Here is a 26,626-nt window from a genome sequence, read left to right as displayed (position 1 = left end):
CACCTATGATAACGTTTAATCATATTCCTTTTAACATTCCTTTAATCATATTCCTTTTCATATATTCCTGCTTCCCTTACAATCTCACCTATAGATGCTGCCTGCTTGCTGCCCCATCTTGCCCTCTATACTGGCCAGCACTTCTCTTCTTTTATTCCTAAGTATGATCTCCAAACACAAGTCAGGATATATAGGAATAACTCAGGAGAAGACACAACATGGCAAAAAAAAACAAAAAAAAACAAAAAAAAAAAAAAACAAAAAAACAACAACTAGATTTAAATACAATAGTCCACCCTTATTTGTGGTTTAGCTTTCCATTGTTTCAGTTACCCATGGTCAACAGCTGTCCAAAAATATTAAATAGAAAAATCCAGACATAAGAAATTAATACATTTTAAACTGTGTGGCAATTCGGCTCCATCCAACCTGGGATGTGAATTATCTCTTTGTCCAGTGGATCCACACTGTCTGTGCTACCTGCCTATTAGTCATTTAGTAGCTGTTTTGCTTCAAATAAACTGCTGAGGTAAAGCAGTTCTTGTATTGAAGTAATGCTTATTTTACTTAATAAGTGATTCCAAAGTGCAAGAGTAGTGATGATGGTATGTCATTATAATTAATATTTAATTATTAGTTATTATTGTTCATCTCTTACTTGCCTAATTTATGAGTCAAACTTTTTCACAGGTATGTATATATAGGGAAAAACATAGTATATATAGGGTTCAATATTATCTGTGACCAGGCATCCACTGGGGGCCTTAGAACACATCTCTTGCAGACAAAGGAGACTACTGTATTAGACATCTGATTTTAAACTACTTCTTATGGGCAATGTGTTCTGACATTTTTCATTGTATTCTATCCTATCCCATTCCATTTTATTCTACTGTATTTTAAGAATGCTGGGGCTACTACCTAACAGACACACAGTTCCCTAATGAGTCATGACCTGAGATTTAACCCACCTAATCTATCTGGAGCAGTCAGAAGTCACAGCAAAGGGCCTTGATTTTTAAACAACAACAAAAAAACCCAAAGCTATTTGCCTCTAAAAATTCATATGGGTCTTTCTGCAGATTATGAAACCTAGATGTTCATTTAACTAATATGTTTTTTTCTATCCTTGTGACATATAATAGTTCATTTACTTTTTATAGCAACTTTATAAGTTAGGTTTAACAGACATTTACAACTTTCTCCATCTTTTAAAGATGAAGAAACTGAATCTAAGGTTGAGTGATTTTCTAAGGTCACACAGATTGTAATGGTTTCTGCTTTAAAAGCCAGACTCATTTACATCTCTTGCCTGCCACATCACACAGGCCGTTGTTTCTCCCAGTGTGGTAGAGTACTGTCTGAATCAGAATTTCCTACGTGCATAATACTTACTAAAACATACAGATTTCTGGCTCCACTTTGATCTAGAGGATCAGAATATCTAGAGTTGGACATGGAAATACGCAATTTCAAAAAGGTTCACAGGGAGCCAATATAGGCCAAACTAGGTTTATCATTTCCCTTAGATGGTGTAAATTGTATGTTTGCGTGTGCGTGTGTGTGTGTGTGTGTGTGTGTGTGCGTGAGAGAGAGAGAGAGAGTACTTCTGAAAGTTTAAATTACGATTTCATTGTTTTGCTTCAAAACAATTTGAGAGAACCTAGAAGCCAAATACAAATAAAAACTACACAATTATAGATAAACCAAGAACAAAGATTAATAAAAGAATCAAAAGAAAAGAGGAACTTAGCCTAGAAGAAAAGTTATTTGACTTTTTTTTTTTTTTTTTTTTTGAGACGGAGTTTCACTCTTGTTGCCCAGGCTGGAGTGCAATGGCACAATCTCAGGTCAGCACAACCTCCGCCTCCTGGGTTCAAGTGATTCTCCTGCCTCAGCCTCCCAAGTAGCTGGGATTACAGGCATGTGTCACCATGCCTGGCTAATTTTATGTTTTTAGTAGAGACAGGGTTTCTCCATTATGGTCAGGCTGGTCTCGAACTCCCAACCTCAGGTGATCCACCCACCTCAGCCTCCAAAATGCAGGGATTAGAGGCGTGAGCCACCGTGCCCAGCCCAGAAAAGCTATTTGACTTCGATTTGGACTCTAATTCTTCTAGCAGTTAAGATAAAAATAAAACTATTTTGAAAAGTGTTTTATTCACAAGATTAATTTGGTTCTAATTCTCCCAGCATCTGAGCAAAAGAAAAAATAGATGTCTGTTGCATTTTTATTTTCTGAGTAAGAACTTAAGGGAACTGCTTATACATATGGTCAAAGTGTAGAGTGTGAAAACCTTCATGTCTCTTCCCCTTCTCCAGCATGATCATATAATTATTGCAATAACATCAATTGAGTATCTACGGCAGGCCAAAACGAGATTATCCTATTTAATATTCATAAACCCCTCGGGATGCATCCTCCATTTTGTGAATGAGGAAACTCAACTTTAGAGATTGTAAGCGTCTCTTCCAAAACGTACACAGTAAGTGGAAAAACTGGGAATCAAGCCCAGATAGTTTGTCTCCAGAGCCTATGCTCTGCTGACTCTCAGATCAATGATAAGTGAAATAGCCATGGCATATACACATTAGTCCTATTGAGAAGGAAAACTAAAGCAAGAGTAAGAAAATAAAGAGGAGGAACAGCAAAATGAGAAAACCAGACCTGAGGCTAAGAGATTGTTTATCAGGAAGGGGCAGTGGGCAACTCCTCTGCTAGTATGTAATTTGATTCGAGCCGATCCAGGAAATATCTCTAACTTATCTTGGGCCCCTGATAATAAGATTTCAGGTAATAGTCACATTGACTAAAGAAGTTTGGGTTTCTTTAGACATATAAAGACATTCATGCAGCACCATCAGCTAAAAGGGGGGAACACAGGACTTTATTATTACTTGTCCTTTGACAAGCTCACAAATTAATCATCCCCACCAATCGGCAGGGTCACTATCATTAGTTAATTAGTCAAGGCTAGATGCATATGTTCACTTGAAAAAAAACCAAAAAACCCTTTACTACAAATTGTACATTTACAAAATTTCTACTATTATCGTCATGATCAATTTCTGAGATTCCTGTTCCATGTTCATTAGATGTCTTTGAGGTTGACAATTATTTTCTCCTATTGTGTCTGTCTCTTTGCTTGTGTTTCTCTTTTAGCCTACATTCACAGTATGTTCTCGGCATTACCTTTGTCTCCAAACAGGAGATGGTTTTGAAGTTACCTTTGATAAAGAAAGCTCAAAAGAGAAAATATTTGTTGTAATTGCATTCATTAGATTACCAAAAAAAAAAAAAAAAAAAAGGTGTATTTTCTGTATTTGCTTTTTGGGTAAAGATGGCTGTTACCCCGGTAGTCATGCGAGTTACCAGGAGAAATAATGCCCTGGTTCATTTCTCTCATATCTTTAAATAGTCATAATTCTAAACTCTGTAAGAGATGATATAAAATGAGTTATAGAATATATATAGTTCCTCTGCAGATGATTCTTCATATGATCAGACATAACAGTTTGGTCTATGAGTGCAAAGGATATTTTGCAAGTGATTGATTGACTAGAAATAATTCAACATTCTTTCTTGCAAGAGTCTGCTTTTTTTCAGATGCTTTCTCTGTTCTCAGTATCATCATCTACCGCTGTCAGCTTTAGTTTTCTTTTTTTTTTTCTTTCTCTATATTGTTTTCTAACAGGGATACAAGGTAAGATGAATACCACAGTCAAAACGGCATCATGCGGCTGAAGCTGACATCAAGCACTTTTGGTGGTCTTCAGAAAACAGCTTTACTTTGTTCTGTGCTTAATGTCTAAGATGTGGAATCTGCCGAGGCACCTGCCATTTTATATAGCTCTCTAATCTTCCTTTATATTAGCTGTCTGGAAACATCATCACACTGACTGCTTGGTTTAAATCGTGTTCACTCTTGTAATGTAAAAAGATAAGAACTGTCCCCAAAGATGTAAACTTAGACTCTTGTATTGTAGACAGTTATTTTTTCAATGTAATTTTCCTTGAAACAAAATTCCTTTATATTTCAACAAGAAAAGAGACTATCTCTTTGCCTCCTAAGTAAATATTTTGCATTACAATTGTCCAGATGTGCAAGATGCCTACTGAAGCTTTCTTTGTTTAATCACTGATCTTTTAGATCAGTTGTTTAAAAAGGCAAACACTATGGCATATATTCTCATTCATTCACATATTTATTTCATTCATTCAAATAACATTAATTGGGTTCCCGCTACAAACCTTATACTGTGTTATGTACTGTAAATACCAAGAATAATAGGATGCTTTTATTTGAGAAATCAGGTAGGAAAGATAAACCCACGAAAACATAAATTAAAATACATCATGTTAAGTGCTATAATAGATGTATGAGCAAAAAGTCTTGGGAGCACAGAGGACTGCCGTCTAAGTTCAAATAAGGGAGTATAAGAAGGTTTTACAGAGGAGGGAGAGATATTCCAGTTAGTCTAGTCAGTGTGCTGCAGAGAGGGGAGAGAGTGGGAGAGGGATGATGGTGGGAAAGGGCATTCTCAATAGAGGGAACATGAAGAATTTAGTGTGGGTGGAACAAAGGGAGCTTTCTAGAGGAAGATCAGGATAGGAGGCTGAAAATGTCAACTGGGCCAGATTGTGAAAAATGTATGTGTCATGCTAAAGAGCCTGGAATTAATTGCCTGGGTATTGGGTGACCAATAGAAATATGACTAAGAGCTAAGAACTGGATCTGTGCTGCAGAAGCAACCCTGTTTTCAAACAGGCTGTAGAGCGAAACACCAGAAAGCAAAACTGCAGCACCCCCTAGTGCAAGAGCTTGGCACCACATTCCTATCCCAGAAAGAGGCCCCCGCAGGCCTGGGTGAGGGCTGATGGCAGAGGTAGCAAGTGAGTAGAAGGTAGGCAGTTAAAGGGACCTGGAAAAAAAGCAAAACAGGGGACAGGATGGAGAAGACAGGGCCACAGGGAGTGAAGAGTGGTTTTGAGTAAGATTTCTTCACCCGCTTTGGGGTTTACGGTTTACCCTGCCTTTTCAGAGTTAAAGAATAGGGACAAGAGCTAGAAGGTACAAAGGAAATTCCAACCTTTGGGTCTTTTTTTTTTTTCTCTCTCTCTCCTCCTTTTCTTCCAATGGGGAAATGTATCCACTTTGAGACTACTCTGGAGGCCTTAGAGGCAGAGGGAGAAAGGATGTTAGTGGGCAGAGCATATATACAAGTCAGGGTCTGTCTGTGTGTGACTAAGAAAGGATGGAGTTCATAATAAAGCAAGCCCTGAGTCAGTCCTTTCCCAGGAGAGTTGCACTGCTTTCAAATGAAATGTTAGAATTTCACCCTTACTTTGAACTTTTTCACAATGTTAAATCTGGGCCAGAATTTGGCTCAGAACTTTCTGATTCTACTTTTTACGTTTTCCTTAGTACGTAAAGCAGCTGGAGCCTGTTCCTTTTTCTTCTAATCTCCATTGCTACCATATTAGTAACTACAGCTTGCTTCCCTGGTGGCTGTTGCATCTCTGGAGTAGTAGCAGGGCATAACATCATCCAGTCTATGGAAAGGAAAGACTTGGAACATTACTTAGTTTACTAATTTAGCACTTGCATTACCTCTGTTTTGTATTTCATCCCTCTTATGTGATCTTTAGGCTGTGTTTGAAAGACTCTACCATAGAGAACTCACCAGTTACCTGTGCCCTGGATAGCCATGTTTTACAATAATGTTCCTTTGAATATTGAGCTGGCCATGTTTTCTTGAACCTTTCAGCTCCTGTTTTTATCACTTGAAACCAAAGGCCAAACTGCATCTCACTTCCACATAAGACTCATTCAAATATCTGAAAGAAGCGAACACATTGCTTAGCTCCTTTAAGGGGGAAATGAAAAAGAATGCTGGAGGACTCACTGCTTCATGTTAGATATTAAGGTAGGATCATTCACTTGCTTTAGCTTCCTTATGAGGAAAAGCAAAAGAAAATCCAACAAATATACAAATAAACCAGTAAAAAAAAAAAAAAAAAAAGAAGAGTGACTTTTCCAAGGTAAGTGGTAAAGCAGGTATGTACAGCTAGAGTAAATTATAAATTTTTAATATTAAATACATTTAAATTTTGCTTTATTTATGAAAGTAATACAGATTCATATTTTTAAAGCCAAGTAGTTCTAATAATAATATATTAATGATACACTAATAGGAAAATATAGTAATAATAATAACCTGCTTTATTCTTTTCAACAGGCTTACTCTCACCTCTTATAATTATATATTTTGATAATAATCTGTTTTTAATGACACAGGTAAAAATGCCATTTTTTTCTTCCTCTTTCTCCTTCTCTTCCTCCTCATCTATTTCCCATATGGAATATACAGATTTAGCTTCTTAAAACTGCCCATCTAACACATATACATTTATCTTCTCTATATAGTTGTATTATAATTTTGATTAAGTCAAAACTAAGCATTTGCATTATTATGACTGTTAATATCAGCTCAATAATATGATGTTCTATACATTTATTTCAATTCTTATCTCTCCTGGAGTTAATAATTGCCCTGTTTCATGACTTGCATGATTTCTATAAATCTGTCATTAATTTACTCCCAAATCATCCTGCAGAACTGAAAATCTTCTCTTAATATGTGTGAACACATTCATCATTCTTTCTAGTTTTGCTTGTTGTATTGTATTTGGCTTTAACACACTCCTCCTGGAGTCCTTCTTTCTGTATTTTTACTGCAGCTGGTCTGTTGTACTGGCTGTTCTCTAGAGGGGGCTGCATGAGCTGATATTCCAGAACTTCACTGATAACCTGGGAGATGTTATGTCCTTCTTATATTTGTGACCTTATTTCCTGGGGGCCATTGTTTCCTCTTTCTTGGTGGAGCATGTGGAAATTTGAGAGTATTTCTCCATGGAATTCTAGTTTTCAGGGTTGATACTGAGAAGTCGTGGTCTAGTCTGGCTCTTACTCTTTCATAGGTGGCTCTTTTCTTCCTCTCTCTTTTCTCTCTGGAAGCTGTAGTGGACTCTTCTGTCTCTTCTATTCTGAACTTTTATGATGATTTTGGTTTCCTATTTGTTATTGGTAGCATCACTGGGCCCTTTTAATCTGAAAATAATTCTAGCTATTAGTTTGCAGTTACTATTTATTAATCACTCACCTCCAACCTCTTTATTTCAAGAACTATTATGAGTCAGATGCTGGGTATTCTGAATTAATTCTGGTTTGTTGAACTTTTTTCCCTATTTTCAATCTTTTTGTCATTTTTTTTCTACTTTCTGGAAACTCCTTAAGTGTAACTTCCAATATGTTCCAATTTCTTTCCCTCTTTTTCCAAGAGCTTTTACTTTTTTTCTTTCTCTTTGTCTCTCTCATGCACATCTACCTCTATCTATGTATCTCTATCTCTATCTCTATCTCTCTCTAATCTATCTAAACATCCTGTTCTACTTTAGGGGATATAATGTCTCATCATTTTGAGAGTATTATAGCCTTTCCATTGTTTTCTTTTACACCCTGCATTGTCTTATTTTTTTTCTGTTTGTATTGGTGTTCTTCTTTCATGGTGTACAATTCCCCCCTCTGTTTATAGCAGTTTCCTTCTGTTTATTGCAGGACCTCTAAGGTTGATTGGAATCTCTGGGTGTATTTGCTTGACCTGTCAGTTGGTAAGCCTTAGTGCAGCCCACAATAAAGCACTGGACTTTTCCCTGGGAGAAAACAGTGTTCCTATCTGTACTTCTTTTCTTTTGAGTTCTTTTTTTTTTTTTTTTATATATACACTTTAAGTCCTAGGGTGCATGTGCACAACGTGCAGGTTTGTTACATATATATATATATATATATATATACATGTGCCATGTTGGTGTGCTGCACCCATTAACTCATCATTTACATTAGGTATATCTCTTAAGGCTATCCTTCCTCCCTTCCCCCTCCCCACAATAGGACCCAGTGTGTGATGCTTCCCTTCCTGTGTCCAAGTGATCTCATTGTTCAATTTCTACCTATGAGTGAGAACATGTGGTATTTGGTTTTCAGTTCCTTGCGATAGTTTGCTGAGAATGATGGTTTCCAGCTGCATCCATGTCCCTATGAAGGACACGAACTCATCCTTTTTTATGGCTGCATAGTATTCCATGGTGTATATGTGCCACATTTTCTTAATTCAGTCTGTCACTGATGGACATTTGGGTTGATTCCAAGCCTTTGCTATTGTGAATAGTGCTGCAATAAACATATGTGTGCATGTGTCTTTATAGCGGCATGACTTATAATGCTTTGGGTATATCCCCAGTAATGGGATGGCTGGGTCAAATGGTATTTCTAGTTCTAGACCCTTGAGGAATTGCCCACACTGTTTTCCACAATGGTTGAACTAGTTTACAGTCCCACCAACAGTGTAAAAGTGTTCCTATTTCTTCACATCCTCTCCAGCACCTGTTGTTTCCTGATTTTTAAATGACTGCCATTCTAACTGGTGTGAAATGGTATCTCAAAAAGACCCCGCATTGCCAAGACAATCCTAAGCCAAAAGAACAAAGCTGGAAGCATCACGCTACCTGATTTCAAACTATACTACAAGGCTACAGTAACCAAAACAGCATGGTACTGGTACCAAAACAGAGATATAGACCAATGGAACAGAACAGAGCCCTCAGAAATAATACCACACATCTACAGCCATCTGATCTTTGGCAAATATGACAAAAACAAGAAATGGGGAAAGAATTCCCTATTTAATAAATGGTGCTGGGAAAATTGGCTAGCCAAAAGTAGAAAGCTGAAACTGGATCCTTTCCTTACTCCTTATACGAAAATTAATTCAAGATGGATTAGAGACTTAAATGTTAGACCTAAAACCATAAAAACCCTAGAAGCAAACCTAGGTAATACCATTCAGGACATAGGCATGGGCAAGGACTTCATGTCTAAAACACCAAAAGCAACGGCAACAAAAGCCATGATTGACAAATGGAATCTAATTAAACTAAAGAGCTTCTGCACAGCAAAAGAAACTACCATCAGAGTGAACAGGAAACCTACAGAATGGGAGAAAATTTTTGCAATCTACTCATCTGACAGAGGGCTAATATCCAGAATCTATAAAGAACTGAAACAAATTTACAAGAAAAAAACGAACAACCCCATCAAAAAGTGGGCAAAGGATATGAATAGACATTTCTCAAAAGAAGACATGCATACAGCCAACAGGCACATGAAAAAATGCTCGTCATCAATGGCCATCAGAGAAATGCAAATCCTTTGAGATCTTTAGTCTCCAGAGAGGAATGCTTTGTTTTCCTGCTTGGCTTCCAGAGTTCTGAGAGCGAAGTCAGAGAGATATATTGAGGGTCTCGGTTTTTCATAAGCATACTTTCATTTAATCATCTTACTTTTGTGTACTTTAATTAAATCCTGTTTTCACTAGAGTGCCTTCTTTCTGTCCTAAACTGATCTTAGTATTTCCAAGACCAGTACTTCCCCAGTTGAATTACAGTATTCACAACGTATATCTCAAGTCTTTGACAAAATGAAGCCGGGGCAGTTGCCTGGCTTCACGATATGGGAAAGAATCTGGGAGCCCAATTCTTCCATTTACAAACTTTCAACCCCCATTTTAATGTTTTCAGTCACTTCCTTAATCCCTGCCTTTAAGATGTCTAATTTCTGGGCATTTCTGGGGATCAGCAGCTCAGACTCCTTTTCATTATTATTACTTTTCTGATGGCTTCAGTTACAACCTTCTGTCATGCTACTATGACTATCTTTGTCCATCCACTTAAAATTTTTGAAAATGTGTTTGCCATTTTTAGTCTGGTATTGTCTGTCACCTTTCTTGATTACTTTGTCCTTGGGGGGTTATGCATTATTTATCCTTTATTCTTATTTTAGTTACTTTTGGGGAGGGAGTAGAGATAAAAGCTCACACCATGTTTAATTACAAGTGAATCCATTGCTGTATCCGCTACGTGTGCTGCCACTGCTTACAGTTTTGAGTCCATCACCATGCTATAGAATATACATGGCTGAAACAAGATTCACTGACATTTGGGTACACTCAGCGTTTCCATAATCTGCCTATTAATCCTTATCTCTTCCTCTTTCATAGGAAAATCTAGAAAGACAAAATCAGAGACGTAGGTGAGTAAGAGGGAAGGTTTTAGTAAGACAGACTAGGTTGAACTACATAATAAAATGCTGGAAGAAAGGAGAGAGAGCTACATATGTAACAAAAGTGGCAAGAACTAGGGCTTAAGTAAGGTTTTGATGAAGATTTGAGACATTGCACTGTGAAAGATTTGACAGGTGAAGAAAAGGATTTGTGAAAAGAGTTGCTGTGAGTTATAAATTTGATCACCTTTAATGATCTTTGAAAGAGTAAAGTGAATATTGGTATTCCTCTTTAATTAATAATCATTGTATAATCTCTGCTTCTTTGACTGACATTCTTTATATTTTGAAGGGCAAAATAGGTTATTTATAGACTTCTAAATGTGTGGTGCTCAAATCTAAATGCAACACTTTCAGTGTGAAAATATTAAACAGCTCTCACATGGAAAGAAGAGCTACATCCTATTTTCAAATACACAGGAAGGACAAAAGGAAATTAGATCTGAAATCTATAATAAAAAGGAAATTAGTTTTCTTATTCCTAACCTTTCTTCTGTATTTAAAAATTGAGTCTATTTATTCTAATGTTTAGCCTCTGGATCCTCTCTATCTATCCAAACATACATTCACATTTTCAGTAGGCATTCTCTATTCTCTTCAGCCACCCTAATGATTTACCCTGCAACTCATTAAACCCACATAGTCTCAGATAAATTTAAGTGATTTCTTTTGACCACCTCCTCCTCACACACATTCCAAAATATACACACATACAAAAACAAAAACAAAACCCAGCCATCTTTATTTGGTTTCTGGTTTCCTTCAGTGAATTTTTTTTTGTAGATCTTCTACAAAGAGTATCAGTGGAATTCACTGAGTTGGAATAGAGGCAGAGGTTCAGTGTTATTAATAAGGTTTAGAATAATGAACCACACAACATTTACCTAAAATTTATAAATATGGGAAAAATACAGAGAAATGATAGCATGAGCTTTACCTTCAGGGAGATCATGATATAGTCAGGGAAGTAAAAGGGTTCTTGAGAAATGCTTAAAAATGGAGGACGTAAACAATTTTAGGCAACAGATTGGTATGAAATGTGTTGTTACAGAAATGGTTTCCATTCTAAATGAAAGACTTTCCTATTCTCCATACCAACCACTGTGGGATGCCCTGTGTTAAGATGGTAAACAATGTGATTGTGGTCCCTATTTGGTTATTAGTGAACTCTGATTTAGAACAGTTTACGTATTTAACCTCTACAGGCCTGGATTTTATTATATGAAGACAAAAAATGATTAAAATGAATAATAGTTGAAGCATTTTTCAACCTAAAAATCTGTTATTGGGCTTCCCTTTTATAAGAAGGGCATGAGTTTACCTACAGTGGCTAATGCAAGCCATCAGAAGCATCTACATAGTGTATATAAATGGAAGTATGACCATGGGATATTGTAGGGATAGACTAGGTTTCATAGGCAGGTTCAAATTTGGGCCCCTTCACTCAAATATTTAAATATTTCCTGGAGATGGGTCTGCAGTTATCAAGATTTATTTTCCTCTTTTAATTTCTCCATAAGGACATTGCAGATAATTTTTACCATTTATCTATGACCAGTGTGGAGATGATAGTTCCATGTCAACCCATTGATGTTTCAAACTTTTACAATGAGAACACTTGTGTTTTAGTTTGTTCTATCTACCATAACAAAATAACCATCAATTGAGTGCATTTAAACAACAGAAATGTATGTCTCATTGTTCTGGAGTCTGGGAAGTCCAAGATCAAGGCACAGGCAGGAGTACTGTATGGTGAAAGCCTACTTCCTTAGAGACAGCACTTTCTGTGTCCTCACATGCTGAGAGGGGCAAGGTAACTCCCTTGGGCCTCTTTTATAAGGGCGCTAATCCCATTCATGATTCATGAACCCAATCATTTCTCAAAAGGCCTCACTGCCTAAGACCGTCACCTTGGGGGTTAGGACTTCAGCAGAGTATCGCTTCTTGGCCTTCTGGCTAAGATCAAGTGAAGGACTTCAGCAGAGTAATTTTGAGAGGACAAAAACATTCAGGCCATAGTACCTTGTCACTGCAGGGCTATACTATACCTTTATCCAAGGGTGCTCATATATAAATTCAGTTCTGAGTGTTCTATTTCAGAGGCCAGATTAGGACTTTTTTGTACTCTCCAGATTTACTTGAATTACAATATACTTGGTAGTTATCGCCCTGATGATTTCCTCTTTGCCCCAATTATTTGGAAGTAGACATACTGGCATACACATAAGCTGAGGGATGTTGGGGAAACACTGCTCATTTATCAGATACAGCAATTTAAAATCGAATACCTGTTATAATAGGTGAAGGTTTATTGTTAGTAATAAGCAGAAAGTGCTGGAGCAAGGGATAGGTTTGAGAATCTGCTGAAGGTCAGTCAAACAATGTATGAAGAAAGGAATTAGATGATAGGAGCTTGCACACAATATGTAATAAGGATTCATTGATAAAAATACATGAATAGTAGATGAATTGAATGATGGATAGATGGATCGAGTGAATAATTATTAATATTAAATGTTAATATGAAAATGTTATGTATTTTCAACTTCACAATTTTGCTACAGATTGAATCAGCTATCATAATTGCTATAGTGAATTCACTTAAGTCTATGTTGTACTTTTCTGTCCATGAGTGAGGAGAATAAAAACATAATGTTTTCTAATAGCTATTGGTGCAAAGCTAAGGATATAGTTTGCTCTGCTACTTTCATATTGTTTCATATTAACATATATGTTAAATTCTGTCATTTGTGACAACATGGATAGAACAAGAGAACATTATGCAAAGTGAAATAAATCAGGCATTAAAGTCAGCACCGCATGTTCTAACTTATAGGTAGACTCTAGAATAACTGAAGTCACAGAAATAGAGAATAGAATGCTGGTTATAGAGGCTGGCTGTTGGAGAGAATGGAGTGATGATAGTCAAAGGGCACAAAATTTCAGTTAGACAGAAAGAATAGGCTTTTTTTTTTTTTTTTGTTAGTTCTATTGCATAGCATGATAAATCTAACTAATTATAGCGTATTTTACATTTGAAAATTGCTAAGAGGGTAAATTTGAAATCTTCTCACCACAAAAAATGTTAAAAATTTAAATTAATGGATATGTTAACTAGCTTGATTTAATTATTCCACATTGGAGTCATAAACTATAACATTAGTTTTTACCCCATAGATTTATACAATTACAAATTGTCAATTTACAATAAAAATTATAAAATGTACCAACCTTGAAAGCTGCATTCTGTTTTTCTCACTTCACCTAAAAAATAGAAAACACACAAAAAAAGAAATTGAAATAAAAGCCAATTAAAATAACACAAGAAGTCAAAAAGACATTTTCTTTTTTTCTTTTAACTTTTACCCATTTTTCTTGTGGACAGGAAAGAAGCATTTAACTACAGAGAGAAAAAAACCTGATAAAACTCTTTTTCTCCTAGTTTTTAATATATTTTTACTTTTTAAATTTTGTCATAATTTGCTTTTTAAAATTTCTAATGGGTATAGAAATCATGAATGACAGTGAGTGAAAATGCAGAGGGGATGTTTAATAAACATAATTAAATTGCATGAAAGAAAAAATATATAGGCAGCACTTATCCCATGGAAGCCATCATGGTAAGATTTTTGATAAATTCAGGCAAGAGTATTTTAAGGTGCTATTACAATTTATTCTCAGGTTCTATATTTCTACTCTTGAATGCTGATTAGAACACGTGATTTTGCTTCTTCTCTCTCCTCACTCCCCTAATAATCTGTTCTCCCTTATGGACCAAGTGATTATTCTGTTGTTTATAATAACTGTTCTACATTCCTTATGGAAATTGTAATTATGATGCTGAATATTCAAACTGCAAGCCACTTTTCTCAGGGAAATTGTAATTATGATAATGCTGTATTTACCCAACCGATGTTTTTTTTACTCATTGTTCTCTTTGAGGAATGAGGAGGTAAGAGAAAAACACTAACATAAAACATCCTGTTGGGATTTAAGATATGGATTCAGGCTGGGTGCAGTGGCTCACGCCTGTAATCCGAGCACTTCGGGAGGCTGAGGCAGGTACATCACCTGAGGTCAGGAGTTCAAGACCAGCCTGGTCAACACGGCGAAACCCTATCTTTACTAAAAATACAAAAATTAGCCGGGCATGGTGGTGCACACCTGTAGTCCCAGCTACTGGGGAGGCTGAGGCAGGATAATTGCTTGAACCTGGCAGACAGAGGTTGCAGTGAGCTGAGATCAGGCCACTGCACTCCATTCTGGGCAATAAGAGCAAAACTCCATCTCAAAAAAAAAAAAAAAAAAAAAAAAAAAAAGAAGAAGATATGGATTCAGACAAGCATAATGATAATAGCTAATATTTACTGTGGCAGGCATGACACAACCAGGCTTACATGTGTATGACATAGATGCATGTTACAGGCTATGTGAATTACAAAGGTTTTTCCTTTAACCCGCACAACAACCTCATGAGGCAGATAGTAGTATTGTCCCAATTTTATAGACAAAGTACTTAAGGCCTTTGTTCGGCACCACGATCTGAAGGCCTATGGAGTATTTGATACATCAATATACATAACATGATTTTACTTTTGTTAAAAATATGTGTATATATATATTATATATAAAATATCATATCCAATTGTGCATAGAAACAAATCTAAAGGAATAGCTGTCAGACACTTAAAGTAACCTTTTAATAAGAGGTTGAATATGGAACTTTTTTCCTCCATGATACATGCATATTACGCTTTAAGTGTTTATAGTTTTTTTTATAAGCAGAAAACAAATTTTTAAAAATGTAACAACCTAGAAAGAAGGACATCCAAAAATAAATGTAAAAATTATACTATTTTAAAACGAAAGCAAAAACCGAGCAAAACGCAAGGCCAATCACTGAAAAAGCTTATTAGATGGGTCCCTAGATCAAATGGGAAGCAGACCTCCAGTAACTCATTTCAGCTGCCTGCCTGTCTTCTAGCTTGCCAGATCTGTATAACCAGAGCCCCCATCCATTCCTCCTTAGCTCAGCAGTAACTGTTTAGGAGTGTTTCAATATCGATAGGCAACTCTTGATCATCCACCTTGTATAAGCACTTTATAAGTAGGTTTTAAAATTCTATAATAGCCATTTTACTCCACTTCTACAAATAAGAAAATTGAGTCTCACAAAAGTCATTTATTTTCCCAAATTTACCAAGTTAGCCTGTGTTCTTTTAATTTGACAAATTGACCCATCTTGACCAAAAGTTAAGTAAGATTGAAAAGAAACTCAGAAACCGAAGGCAAACAAAAACAGGAAATTAAAAAGATAAGGACAAAGTGTATAAATTAGTGAGTTTTTAGAGGACTACCCTCTTGTACAGCTTAAGAACTCCCAGGACCTATTCTTGGACCCTTTCTGGACTTCGTTATATTTCTAACCCCCCACCCAAGATATTCCAACCCCTTATTGCACACATACCCCTTAACACACACACACACACACACACCAAGCTTCTCTCCACTCCTTCGGCAGCATCCATCTGCTCCAATGGGGCCACTCAATTATCCGTTTCTGATTTTCCACACCTGAAAATGTAGATGAGCTGTTCAACCTAATAGCAATGGGGGTAGATGCTGGGTCTTAATTCAGTATTATTCCCCGGGTTCAGACTGCCACTCAGTAGTAAGCTGATTATCACATCTTCCACCTTAGAAGGAACAGTAACTCATTTTGACTAGAACTGAGCCAATTCCAAATAAGGGTTTGCCTTACATGCCTGCAGGGCCTTGTTTAGCACCAAGATCTGAGGGCTTACAGAGTGTCTGAAATGTGAACACATGATACTGCATAATATCATTCAGGCCAATGGGACTACTTTGGACTCAGGTAGAACAGTGGGTACATAATCATGAGATCCACTTTGTCCTGGTATGCACTGCATGCCGCAGAAGGTGCTGGTCTGATGAGTGATGGACCAGCCTTTCGAATCCTAAACGATGTGGTAAATACTCTAAATCAATGACCATTCTTTGATACTGCATCCCCAACAGGTTGAATACACGGATCTAGGAACAAAGTGGAAAATATAGAAGTGGTTGAACTTAGCATCACTCCCACAGTCTTAAATGGGGAAATTTGTATTTCCTGTTCACAAAAGTTTAGGCTCTGTGTGTCTAGAGATCCTGGTTTTGAGAGGGAGATTGCTTCCGAGAGGGGACACTGCCTCTGAGAGGGGACACAGTAGGAATTTCATTAAGCTTCAAGCATATCCTACACCAAATTACTTTGGGCTCCTGTGCCAAGAGATTGGCAGCAAAGAGAAGGGTCATTCTCTTTACCGAGATAACTGTCTCCTCATCAGGATCTGATATGGCTGCTATTATACAATAAGGGCAGAAAAGAATATCTGGCAAGCAGGTGATACACTATGCATTTTGTAAAATTTCCTTGCTCCTTTTTTCTTTTTTTGTAATAAATGGACAAGTGTAGCAGCCTAAAAATAAAATGTTGAGGAGGGGTTCAGATCCCTCAGTAATAGTCTGTGTTACCCCACAAGGTAGGCCACATATGTCCATGGGGGTACTGGCTGAGGATGGGAGAATTTTAGAATGGGTAGGAGAAGGGATGGGAGGGGAGGGGGCGGAGGGGAGGGGAGGGGGCGGAGGGGAGGGAAGGGAAGGGAAGGGGAGGGAAGGCAAGGCGAGGGAAGGGAAGGGAAGGGAAGGGAAGGGAAGGGAAGGGAAGGGAAGGGAAGGGAAGGGAAAGGAAGGGAAGGGAGGGGAGAGATAATAAGTATCTGTTGTGAGCTTGAACAGCAGGGGCCATGGCTCCCCACTAATCTTCTTCTAAGAGGTTTCCTAAAAATGATGACCTATTCAGATTCTGGAGGAGCTGTTCTCGGATGGGATAAATATATCATACAATGCAAGTAGTGCCAAGTAGATGCCAAATGGCATCACCCCCTTCATGACAAAGACTCACTCCCCTAGCTGCCTGAAGTGCTGGCTGCTGGTAGCCCACAGCTGAGTCCTTCTCTGGGAATTTTCCACCTTCCACCCAAGGGAACTGCCTTGACCAAGACAGGTTATTCACAGGCAGCTCATGCTAATGATTGATTAATAATGTACTACAAAGACTGGACTCCCTTTCCTCAGCTTGGGACACCTACAAATACATTGATCCCAAGTAACTTCCCAATAAATTTCATGCCTGAAAACCTCTGCTTCACAGTTTGTTTCACAGGAAAATTTACCTAAATCAAGATTTACAAAATTTGGAAGATATGGAGCAGAGAGTTGAGAACAGATATGTCTGACTCTGAAATTCATAACCTTTCCATTATATTTTTCTCCCTCTCAAAAGGAAGAGTTGAAACAATTTTTCAAAACATTTTTGTGTATGCAGTAGACATAGGCAATGATGGTATATTTCAGCCTGTAAGTCATCATTCTTCAGTGTTACACAATAGCTACAATTATACTGCCATTGGAACTTAAACTAATGTATTTACATCTCTTGAAATCTAGACATCTACAGAGATGTTAGTAGATATGTACAAACACACATTGATTTATAATATTATATTAAAATACAGTTGACCATTGAAGAGCACAGATTTGAATTATGCAGATGCACTTATACATGGACATCTTCCCATCAAAGTTATATAAGTATGCCTGTTTCCCCTTCCACCTCCCCCACCTCTTCTGCCTCTGCCATCCCTGAGACAGCAAGACCAGCCCCCCTCTTCCTCTGCCTCCTCAATCTACTCAATGTGAAGAGAAAGAGGATGAAGACCTTTATGACAGTCCAATTTTACTTAGAGTAAATACATTTTCTATTGCTTATGATTTACTTAATAACAAGAAATATTTACATCTTTCCTGCAGTCTATTTTATTATAAAAATACAGCATACAATACATATAATACACGAAATATGTCTTAACTACTGTTTATATTATCAGTAAGCCTTCCAGACAGCAGTAGGCTATTCATAGTTAAGTTTTGGGGGAGTAAAAAATTATACACAGATTTTCAACTGTGTGTGTGTGTGGGTTAGTTTCCCAACCCATGCATTGTTCAAGGCTCAAGTGGATATAGTATACATGTACACACATGTGTGTGTATCCTATAAAACGTATCTCAGGACTCATTCCAAGGTTACTGTGACCAAAATCCTTAATTATACTAGCCTATTTGCAAAGAACAATATGATACTTTTAATCATGCAATTTTTCTAGGAAGACTATTCAAGACTTCTCTATTTCAGAAAACTTAAAAGATTAGTTACGGAACAAGGGCTTACATTTTCTGCAATAAATGTAAGAATTTTATCAGGCATGAAATGTAGTCAGAACAATTTACAGTCCAGTAAAATGTTACTTCAGGCAGCATTTACAATCAGAACACAGAAGTTGCCTAATTCTATGCAGTTGTGAGAAAATCCAGTTAAGATTTTACAAGATGTGAACAGTGCTTCACACTATTCCTCAAGAAATTCTGCATCACCAAATCTTTTATTTCATTCACAACTCTTAATTCTAGATCAAATCATTTATACTTTTTATTTAAGTATTTCTGGCATCACTGGTTTACTCATATTATGCCACCACTACACTGCGTCAAAGGCTTAAATGTAATAAATACAAACACAATTGTAGATAAAATTCCTCTGATAGAAAAATAAAACTAGAGCATTCCAAGAAAAGTATCCTAATCTATCCATCGAGAGGCAGAAAATAGTAGCTACATGTCCAGGATGAGCTACTAGCTTTAGTTTTATCTTTAATTGTCTTCAGTTAGTGGACAAAAGGCTATTTATGCCATTTTAAGCAGGGAGGCTTTTGAAAGAGCTCTCAAGTGTCAGAGGGTTGTAAAACTTAAACTTGTGGTAACTGGGATAGGAACCTCCCCGTGGAATCTGCATTATATGTCCCACGTGGCAATAAATACAGGAAACACTTTAAGTGAAGCATGCAGCTAATGGGGGACTTTCCACCAAGAGGCAGCAGATTTTGCAAAGCACACTCTACTTGGTGAGCTTTAAGTCAAAGATTCTTCCAGACTTCCAGAAAATCTACTAGACCATTGCTCCCTACTGACTGATGAGGCTACGGAACTGTCGAGTTAGGCTTTCTAACTTTATTCTGGGATCATTCACTATTCTTAAACAGCACCACTAATACGTAAACCTGGAAACTTCAGAAAGGTAGCATCATAGATTTCCATCAATTCATTCATAATTTAATTGGGATTGTGAAAGATACAAAGATGTATATGACATACTCGCAAACTTACTTTGACTTATAATGCAAGTACACCTGACACTGGTAAGAATGCACCTCAGTTTCTAGATATCAATATTCATGAGTTCAGGGAAGAAAGTCAATTTTTGCCCAAGAAACCCAGATTTCCTATAGCTGAGTGATTGTCAGTACACAGTACATTACATTTAACATCACAAAGGCACTTACAAAAAGTAGTCTGACAAACAGATAAAGACTGACAAAGGCACGGAGTTAACTTTGAACCACAAAGAGCTCTCCAGGACAGAGCTTATCAGCATGGAAAATAATGTTTTAATAATTTCCTTTCGATATTAAAAATATTAAAAGTTATTTAACTTTTAATTAAATAACAGGGAGAGGTTGGGGCAATGTCATAAAGTCTTTCATATGGTAAATTTTGAAGGAAGTACAGTCAGCATGAAGCCATAAAGTGTTTTTCAGATGAGAAGGCATTTTATAAAAATTGCTGAGGTAGCACCTGCACGAGAGTGAAAGCAGGTGTGTTTCATGTGTGTTTGATGGGGCCCTATTCACAAGGCTGGCAAATGTTGCTCAGGTTCACTAATTTGAAATCATGTTTTTTCCCCCTTGCACTAGGAAAGTAGAGTGGTGTGGTTCAAAGAGCACTGTACATAAAATCAGAAGCGCAGGATTTAGTCTATACTCTGCTCCAATGGGTTATCTATCTGTTTCTGTTCAACAATTTTACTTGAGTTACAAGTTAAATTTTGAGTACTCCCCTGCTCTCCTCCCCAAAACAAAACCAGCACTCCTTAATACAGAATGGTTTAGGCAAGAGTGTAGAGCAAAAGTATGACTTAGGATCAAAAGGAAATGCGATGTGCCTCCCACAAACACGAATGCTACTGTATGCTTTATTATTATATGTGTAGTATATAGAGGAAGGCAGGAAATGAACCTGCTTTACTTTTAAGTTGTCATATCAAGACGGAGCACTGATTTTAGTTTAAGATACCAGATTTTATAAGATCCACAAACAAATGGGACACAATCTGGGAGAAAGGCTACATTAGTGAAGAAACTAAAAATAGTGCAAGGAATGGCAGAAGAAGTTGCATTCAAGTGGGGCCATGCACGTTGTTTTGGAACATCTAAGTAAGTATCATAACATTTTAGCTAGAGAAATTTGAAGTAACAAGAGGAAGAATACTAACTAAAAACTGTCTCAAGATGGCTTGTGTTAACTTAAGACAGGGGTTCACAAATTATAGGCCACAAACATCCTACTTCTTTTTATTTATAGGTTATTTATGTCCTCTTTGCTGCTACAGTAGCAGAGTTAACTAGATGCCACACGGTCCATATATGAACTAAACATATTTACAGCTGAACATGTTTACAATCTGACTATTTACAGGAAAAGTTTGACTCCTGCCTTAAGAAACAGCCAATCCATCAATCATTCACTCATGTGTTCATTCATTTAATAAACAGGTTTCAAACATACACAATGTGTCTAAAATGTACCTGGCAATATAGGGATAAGAAACAGTCTGTTTCTTAGCCTACCCACCAATTTCCATAAGGCCACCACACATAAGCTAGGTGACCGTTAATAGAGGATAACATAGAGGAGAGTAAATTATTGACTCAATGACTATAAAGGTTTTATTCCAATGGTAAGAGTCTTTAAAAAACAATACTTCATGGAGAGAAAGGCCATGAAAAATTGGTTAATGGAAATAGATGGAGAAGTAGGAGGTGGCAGTCCTCAAGGTATGGAAGAGTCAAGGTCAGTGATCAGAGAATGAAAACCAGACAAGTTGGATAAGCATATAGGGTACAAGTGAAGAAGTACAGGATAGATGTCTGGAAAGATGAGAAACATCATATCATGGAGGTCTTTCAATATCAAGCTTAATATTTTTTAGGTTATTTGGTAGCTAATAGGAAACTACGAAGTCTTTCTTAAAAGAGACAGTATAAACAAAATGAAGTTCAGGAAAGATCATTTTGACAGTGATATGTAGGATAGATTGGAGATGGAATATAGAACAGCTGCAGTCCAGACTTAAAATAAGAACATGGAACACTAAGGATTGATGGGAAGAGAGAAGCAGAAATGAATGTGTATTTCACATGAATGACAAATGCTAGGTACATAGCAATTCAGGCATATGAGGAAGAAATAAGGAGTGGAGTCTGGGTATAACTACGGGCTTGCCCTTGAGTATGTATTTCTTTCTCAGGTCGGAAGCTTCCTCTACACAGGGTCCAAAGGAACACAGTAAACACCATTTTGATTTGCATCAATATCCAATGAAGTCCACCATTGGTTGGTAGTAAGTGGTGTCTTCCAGAAAAGGATCGCTGACAATGACTATGCCTATATAGAATGGGGTTTGGATTCAGGGAGAAAGCCATCAATTTTTCCAGAGTCCTAGTGTGGAAGGTAACTTCAGAGCAGAGTAAAAAAAAAAAAAAAAAAAAAAAAAAAATGCAATTGCAGAGTTTTGACTAACATGGTAGAAATAGGGAAAAGCTGTGAGTCTATGGGTATTTGGGTGCCAGTGGCAGCAAAAATAATTTCAGTCCCCATTGGTTGGTGAATTTCAGGCTGTTAATATAATCATACAGCTTGGAACTGAGTATGGCTACACATGCAGGTAGAAGATCTCAGGAATCACAGCCCCTCAGGGAATACAGGACATAATTATAACTATTTGTGTGGGGTGTTCAAATGTGTCTTTGTAATTTAGGCTGGAATATATATGCCAACATATTTCTTATCTTGAATATATAAAACCATATTTGTGTTTGAATCAGCACCATCAATAAGAAAAAAAAAACATATTTTCAAAATGTTTATATATAAAGTCCCTCCATTATTCTTTGACTATAATCTTGGATGTTAAAGGAAATCTTCACCTTCTGGCCCTACTTTATCCAATTTTGTCTGATGGAAGTGTTTAGCTTGGAGAAAGGTGGTCTTGTACTGACACTGAAAAAATTGACCCAGATGGTCATTTATGTTGCACTTCTAACCCAACACTGCAATTTGGGGAAGATTTTTAGCCAAATTATTAGAACATTGCCCTGTGAGACAATAGGCTCAGGTCATCATTCAATTTTTGTATCTTTAATTTTTTTCTTTTTCTTTTTATACATCCATGGATGCCTGCACACTTTTAATAGCAGCATATTACAGTCAGGATATTACAGTGTAAAGAGCCAAGTATTTGGATTTAGATGGACCTAGGCTGGATCCCAGAACTACTACTTATTAACAGGGAAATTTTGAGCTAGTTCTCTACTTATTCTGAGCCTGTGTCCTTCTCTACTAAATGGGGATAATAACACTTGCTTCAAGGTTTGTTTTGAGAATTAGTGAGGTCATAGATAGTACTTGCCATTTATTAGGCACAAAGTAAATATTAGTTCAATTTCTTCTTTAGTACTGTTTCTGATTATTAAGCTATCTCAGCTAGCTGCATTTATATTTGTGACATTCAAAATATGAAAACATTGTTAGAAAGTCTCAAATGTCTAGAATTCAGATAAAGATGTTCTCTCACGGAATGATTCACATGGAAAAACTCATTAGATACATCTTTCCAACATAATCACATTGATAAATTATGTATTAAATGATTTTAGTTAAATACTGACAACACATTATGGACCATTAATAGGTGCTCATTTATTTTAAGGACAGAAACAATACACACAGGGAGAGTTAGCTGAACACCAATTAAACACATTTCATGTTTCCTGTGTTCTATATCAGCAATATTTAGAGCAAAGCCTTGAATCTCATGGGGAGTCATTCACATGCAGTCTGCAGCTCTTCAACACCTAAAATCTTCATACAGGATATTATAATTCAGTTCTACAGGCCACATGGTATATTTCAATCAAAAACACTAAAGCATAGTGGCCAATAATACTTGCTCTGTTTTTAGACAGTTGACGGAACTCTTTAACTTGCTGTGCACTCTTTGGAAAGTTACTTGCCCCCATGACTCATTTTCCTAATTTGTAAAATGGGGATAGTAATAAATAGTGTTTACCTCCCTGGATTATTGTGAGAATTAAATGAAATACTACCACAAGAGTTCTTGATACACTGAAATCACTAAATAAATACTATCATTTTTTCATACCTGTTTCCAAACAGGATTTGTGGAGATTTATTTCACATAACACATATATAACAGGTAAAACAATATAGACAAAAAGAACAAGGATCCTATAGTAAACGGTGGTTAAGTGTGGAAGTGAAGTCTTCCACTGTGCTAAAGAGTTGATATTTCTCGAGCGCAATCCAGAGCTAAGTCCCCTGAGTTCACGCCCCCAGTTAAAATTTTTTCATTTATAGCTCCTCATCTGTAGGATGAAGATTATTCACCCTAAAATGCATGCAAGGACCTCCATGGGTGACTTCTGCCCACGTGGGTTGCTGGCAGCACTCACTCATTTATAAAATTGAAACACTATAGATCACCATTCAGTGTGTGTGTGTGTGTGTGTGTGTAAGATCCTAGGTTTCTGCTATGCCTCTTGTATATCTATATACAGTCCCTCTCTACCTGGAATACTTTCTCCTCTGTTTTTAATCTCCCACAAGTGACCATACAGTATGAAAAAGGCTTAAGAAAGTCCATGATCTCATTGGAGGAAGGTTTCCAAAAAGGTCCACATGCTGAAGGCAGTAGAGGCTACTGGTGAGGCAGAAGTTTGTAGAGAGTGGGGAATCAAACTCCTCAGGAGATCCCTACCTGGAAAGGAAGCAGTCCATACAGAGAAATTCCCAGTGCATGAAGCCATAAATATATACAGGAATTTGGAGGTGAATGAAAACCAGAGGGTTTTGCCACTTCCAAGCCCCAACCACTACATTAATGCTGAATGTTGATTTATGTTAATGACATTTAGTAATGTAATTCTCTGTAAGAGCATCTGTACAATATTTCAGATATTCCCAGGGGTGCTTAGAGAAGGGGAGTTAGTCAACCATACAATATTGTGTAACATTAATTAAACAGAGACTTTAATATAAGAAAGCTCTGAATTGGAAAATACATGTGTTTTGTATATGCATTATTTTTCCCACCTCACCTGCAGTGCTTAGGTTTGCATAGAATTCCTATGTTAAAAGAATTTGGGGTAGAGAAATCTATGATCTTATGCTAATACAGAAAATAAAGTTATAAGGCTTGAGGGCAGGATTATAGCTATGAAAGTCTTTTATATATGTTCATTTTCACTGAAATAAAATATTATGTAATACAACATATGTGAAAATCTATAAATATTAAATTAGTGATAAATATTAATATGTTACTGATTTCTAGCATAATAGTTATTTATTTTATTTTAGACAATTTGAAAATTGCATTTAGACAATTACGGATTTTTAATAATATAATGAGCAAACCTGCACTCAAAACAAAAACTAGGAAGTTGACCCTATGCTCCTCTTTAACTCCAAACACATAATCCCCCTCAATCCATCACCTCAGGCAACCAATACTCGGAATTCCACATTTATCACTCCCTTCTTTTCCATGGTATTCACAATACTCTCTCTCTCTCTCTCTCTCTCTCTCTCTCTCTCTCTCTCTCTCTCTCTCTCCCCCCTCTCTCTCTCTCTCTCTCTCTCTATATATATATATACACACACACATATATATATGCCTGTGTATGTGTGATATTTGTAACTTAAAAAAGGTAATAATGTTGTATGTAATCATTTGGACATTTTTTCAGTTAACATTTTGTTGTAGTTACTGATATGTTTTGACCCACTTCATTTTAGTTTATTATTTCAATTTTGTCTCCTTTTTCATACTTTTAAGTAATAATTGTCTCATCTTTTTCTCATTGTTTTTAAAACAACCACTTCAGCACACATCACATTCATTGAATTCCAATCCTCAAACATGTCTGTAATGTTGGCATTATCATTCTAGGCTTTTATTCTGTTAGTGCTTTCTCCTTTTCTTTGCTCTTATCAATATTTATAACAGTTTATAACAAGGAATAAAATTACTTTAAAAAATATGTTTCTTGCAACACCTCCTAAGATTTTAAACAATTTTCTCATCTAGATTCTCGATCCAAACTGCTCCTTGTATGGGTCTTTGGCAAAGTTTCAGAGGCTTTGTGTGATTTAAAAAAAAAAAAAAAAAGTCTTCACTTTTAAACAGCAGTTAGCCAGATATCACATTCTATATCCTAAGTTATTTTAATGCTTTACAAATAGCACTCCACTGTTTTCTTGTATCCACTGTTGCCCTCGAAAAATCTAAGGTTAATTTGATTCTTGTTTCTTGGGTGTGATCTATTTACTCCTATCCATTCATTCTCCTTTCATTCAATTAATATTTACTAAATGTCTACCATTTGTGATGTACTAAGCTAGACACCGGGGTACAGGAGGGCACAAGAGAGGCGTAGTTCTAAATTCTTGGAGGTTGACCTCTAGTGAGATGCATTGAATACTTCTAAGAATATGTTTTTATGACCAGTCTTAAAGGAAGCATTACCTTCCTTTCATTCTTTTAAAGATTCAGTGTTTAGAATCTCTATTCCTGTAGCATTTAACCTTACCTAATTTGCTACTTCCAGCTCTGCTCCTTCTATAATATAATTAACCTCACCTGAAGTGATTTAAAATTCACTGGGCTTACCTATACAAGATTCCGTTTTCTCACAGCTGTTGAAAAGCAAATTCACATACAGGTTGATTTTATATAAGGAGAACTCACAATCAGGTGTGTCGGGGGGAGGGATTTCTGTATTCAACTTCATGCCTCTGCTCTGAATTAAGAAATATAGAAAAGGCACAGATACTGTTATGCTTCATAATGCCATTTTCTTCTTTCTAGGCAAATAAAATTAGGCTTTGTGGCTGGAAAGAAGGTATATGCAGCTTAGGGAAAATTATGAAGCAGAAGGAAATGGAGTGAACAAAAGATAAATATTCAAAATATAATCTTGCCCTGGAAGTCTCAAACGTACTAAATCCTCTATGAATTGTGTTTCTTTCCATAAAAACCAGGAAATGATAATCGAAAAATATATGTGCATGTGCTTCATTAGCATACCTTTCCAGATAACTGCAGCTAGGCTTAGGCACAGATACAGAGAAGGCAAAAGAAAATGGACCCAGAGAGAAAAGAGGGATGGCAGTTTGGATTTATTAGG

At 36.7% G+C, this 26,626-nt stretch overlaps 1 long non-coding RNA gene across 10 annotated transcripts in view; it reads right to left on the bottom strand.

The window, feature by feature from the left end:
- Nucleotides 1-26,626, bottom strand: part of LOC141406893 (uncharacterized) — a 934,563-nt gene that overhangs the window by 55,635 nt on the left and 852,302 nt on the right. For all 10 annotated transcript variants that reach the window (XR_012424656.1, XR_012424652.1, XR_012424654.1 and 7 more), the window contains one exon: nucleotides 13,410-13,442. This is a non-coding gene — a long non-coding RNA (uncharacterized lncRNA). The remainder of the gene's footprint in view (nucleotides 1-13,409; nucleotides 13,443-26,626) is intronic.

The sequence above is a fragment of the Macaca fascicularis genome, chromosome 15 (genome assembly GCF_037993035.2).
Source record: "Macaca fascicularis isolate 582-1 chromosome 15, T2T-MFA8v1.1".
NCBI lineage: Eukaryota > Metazoa > Chordata > Mammalia > Primates > Cercopithecidae > Macaca > Macaca fascicularis.
Note: the sequence above shows the minus strand (reverse complement) of the source record. Positions and strands in the feature narration are given on the sequence as shown.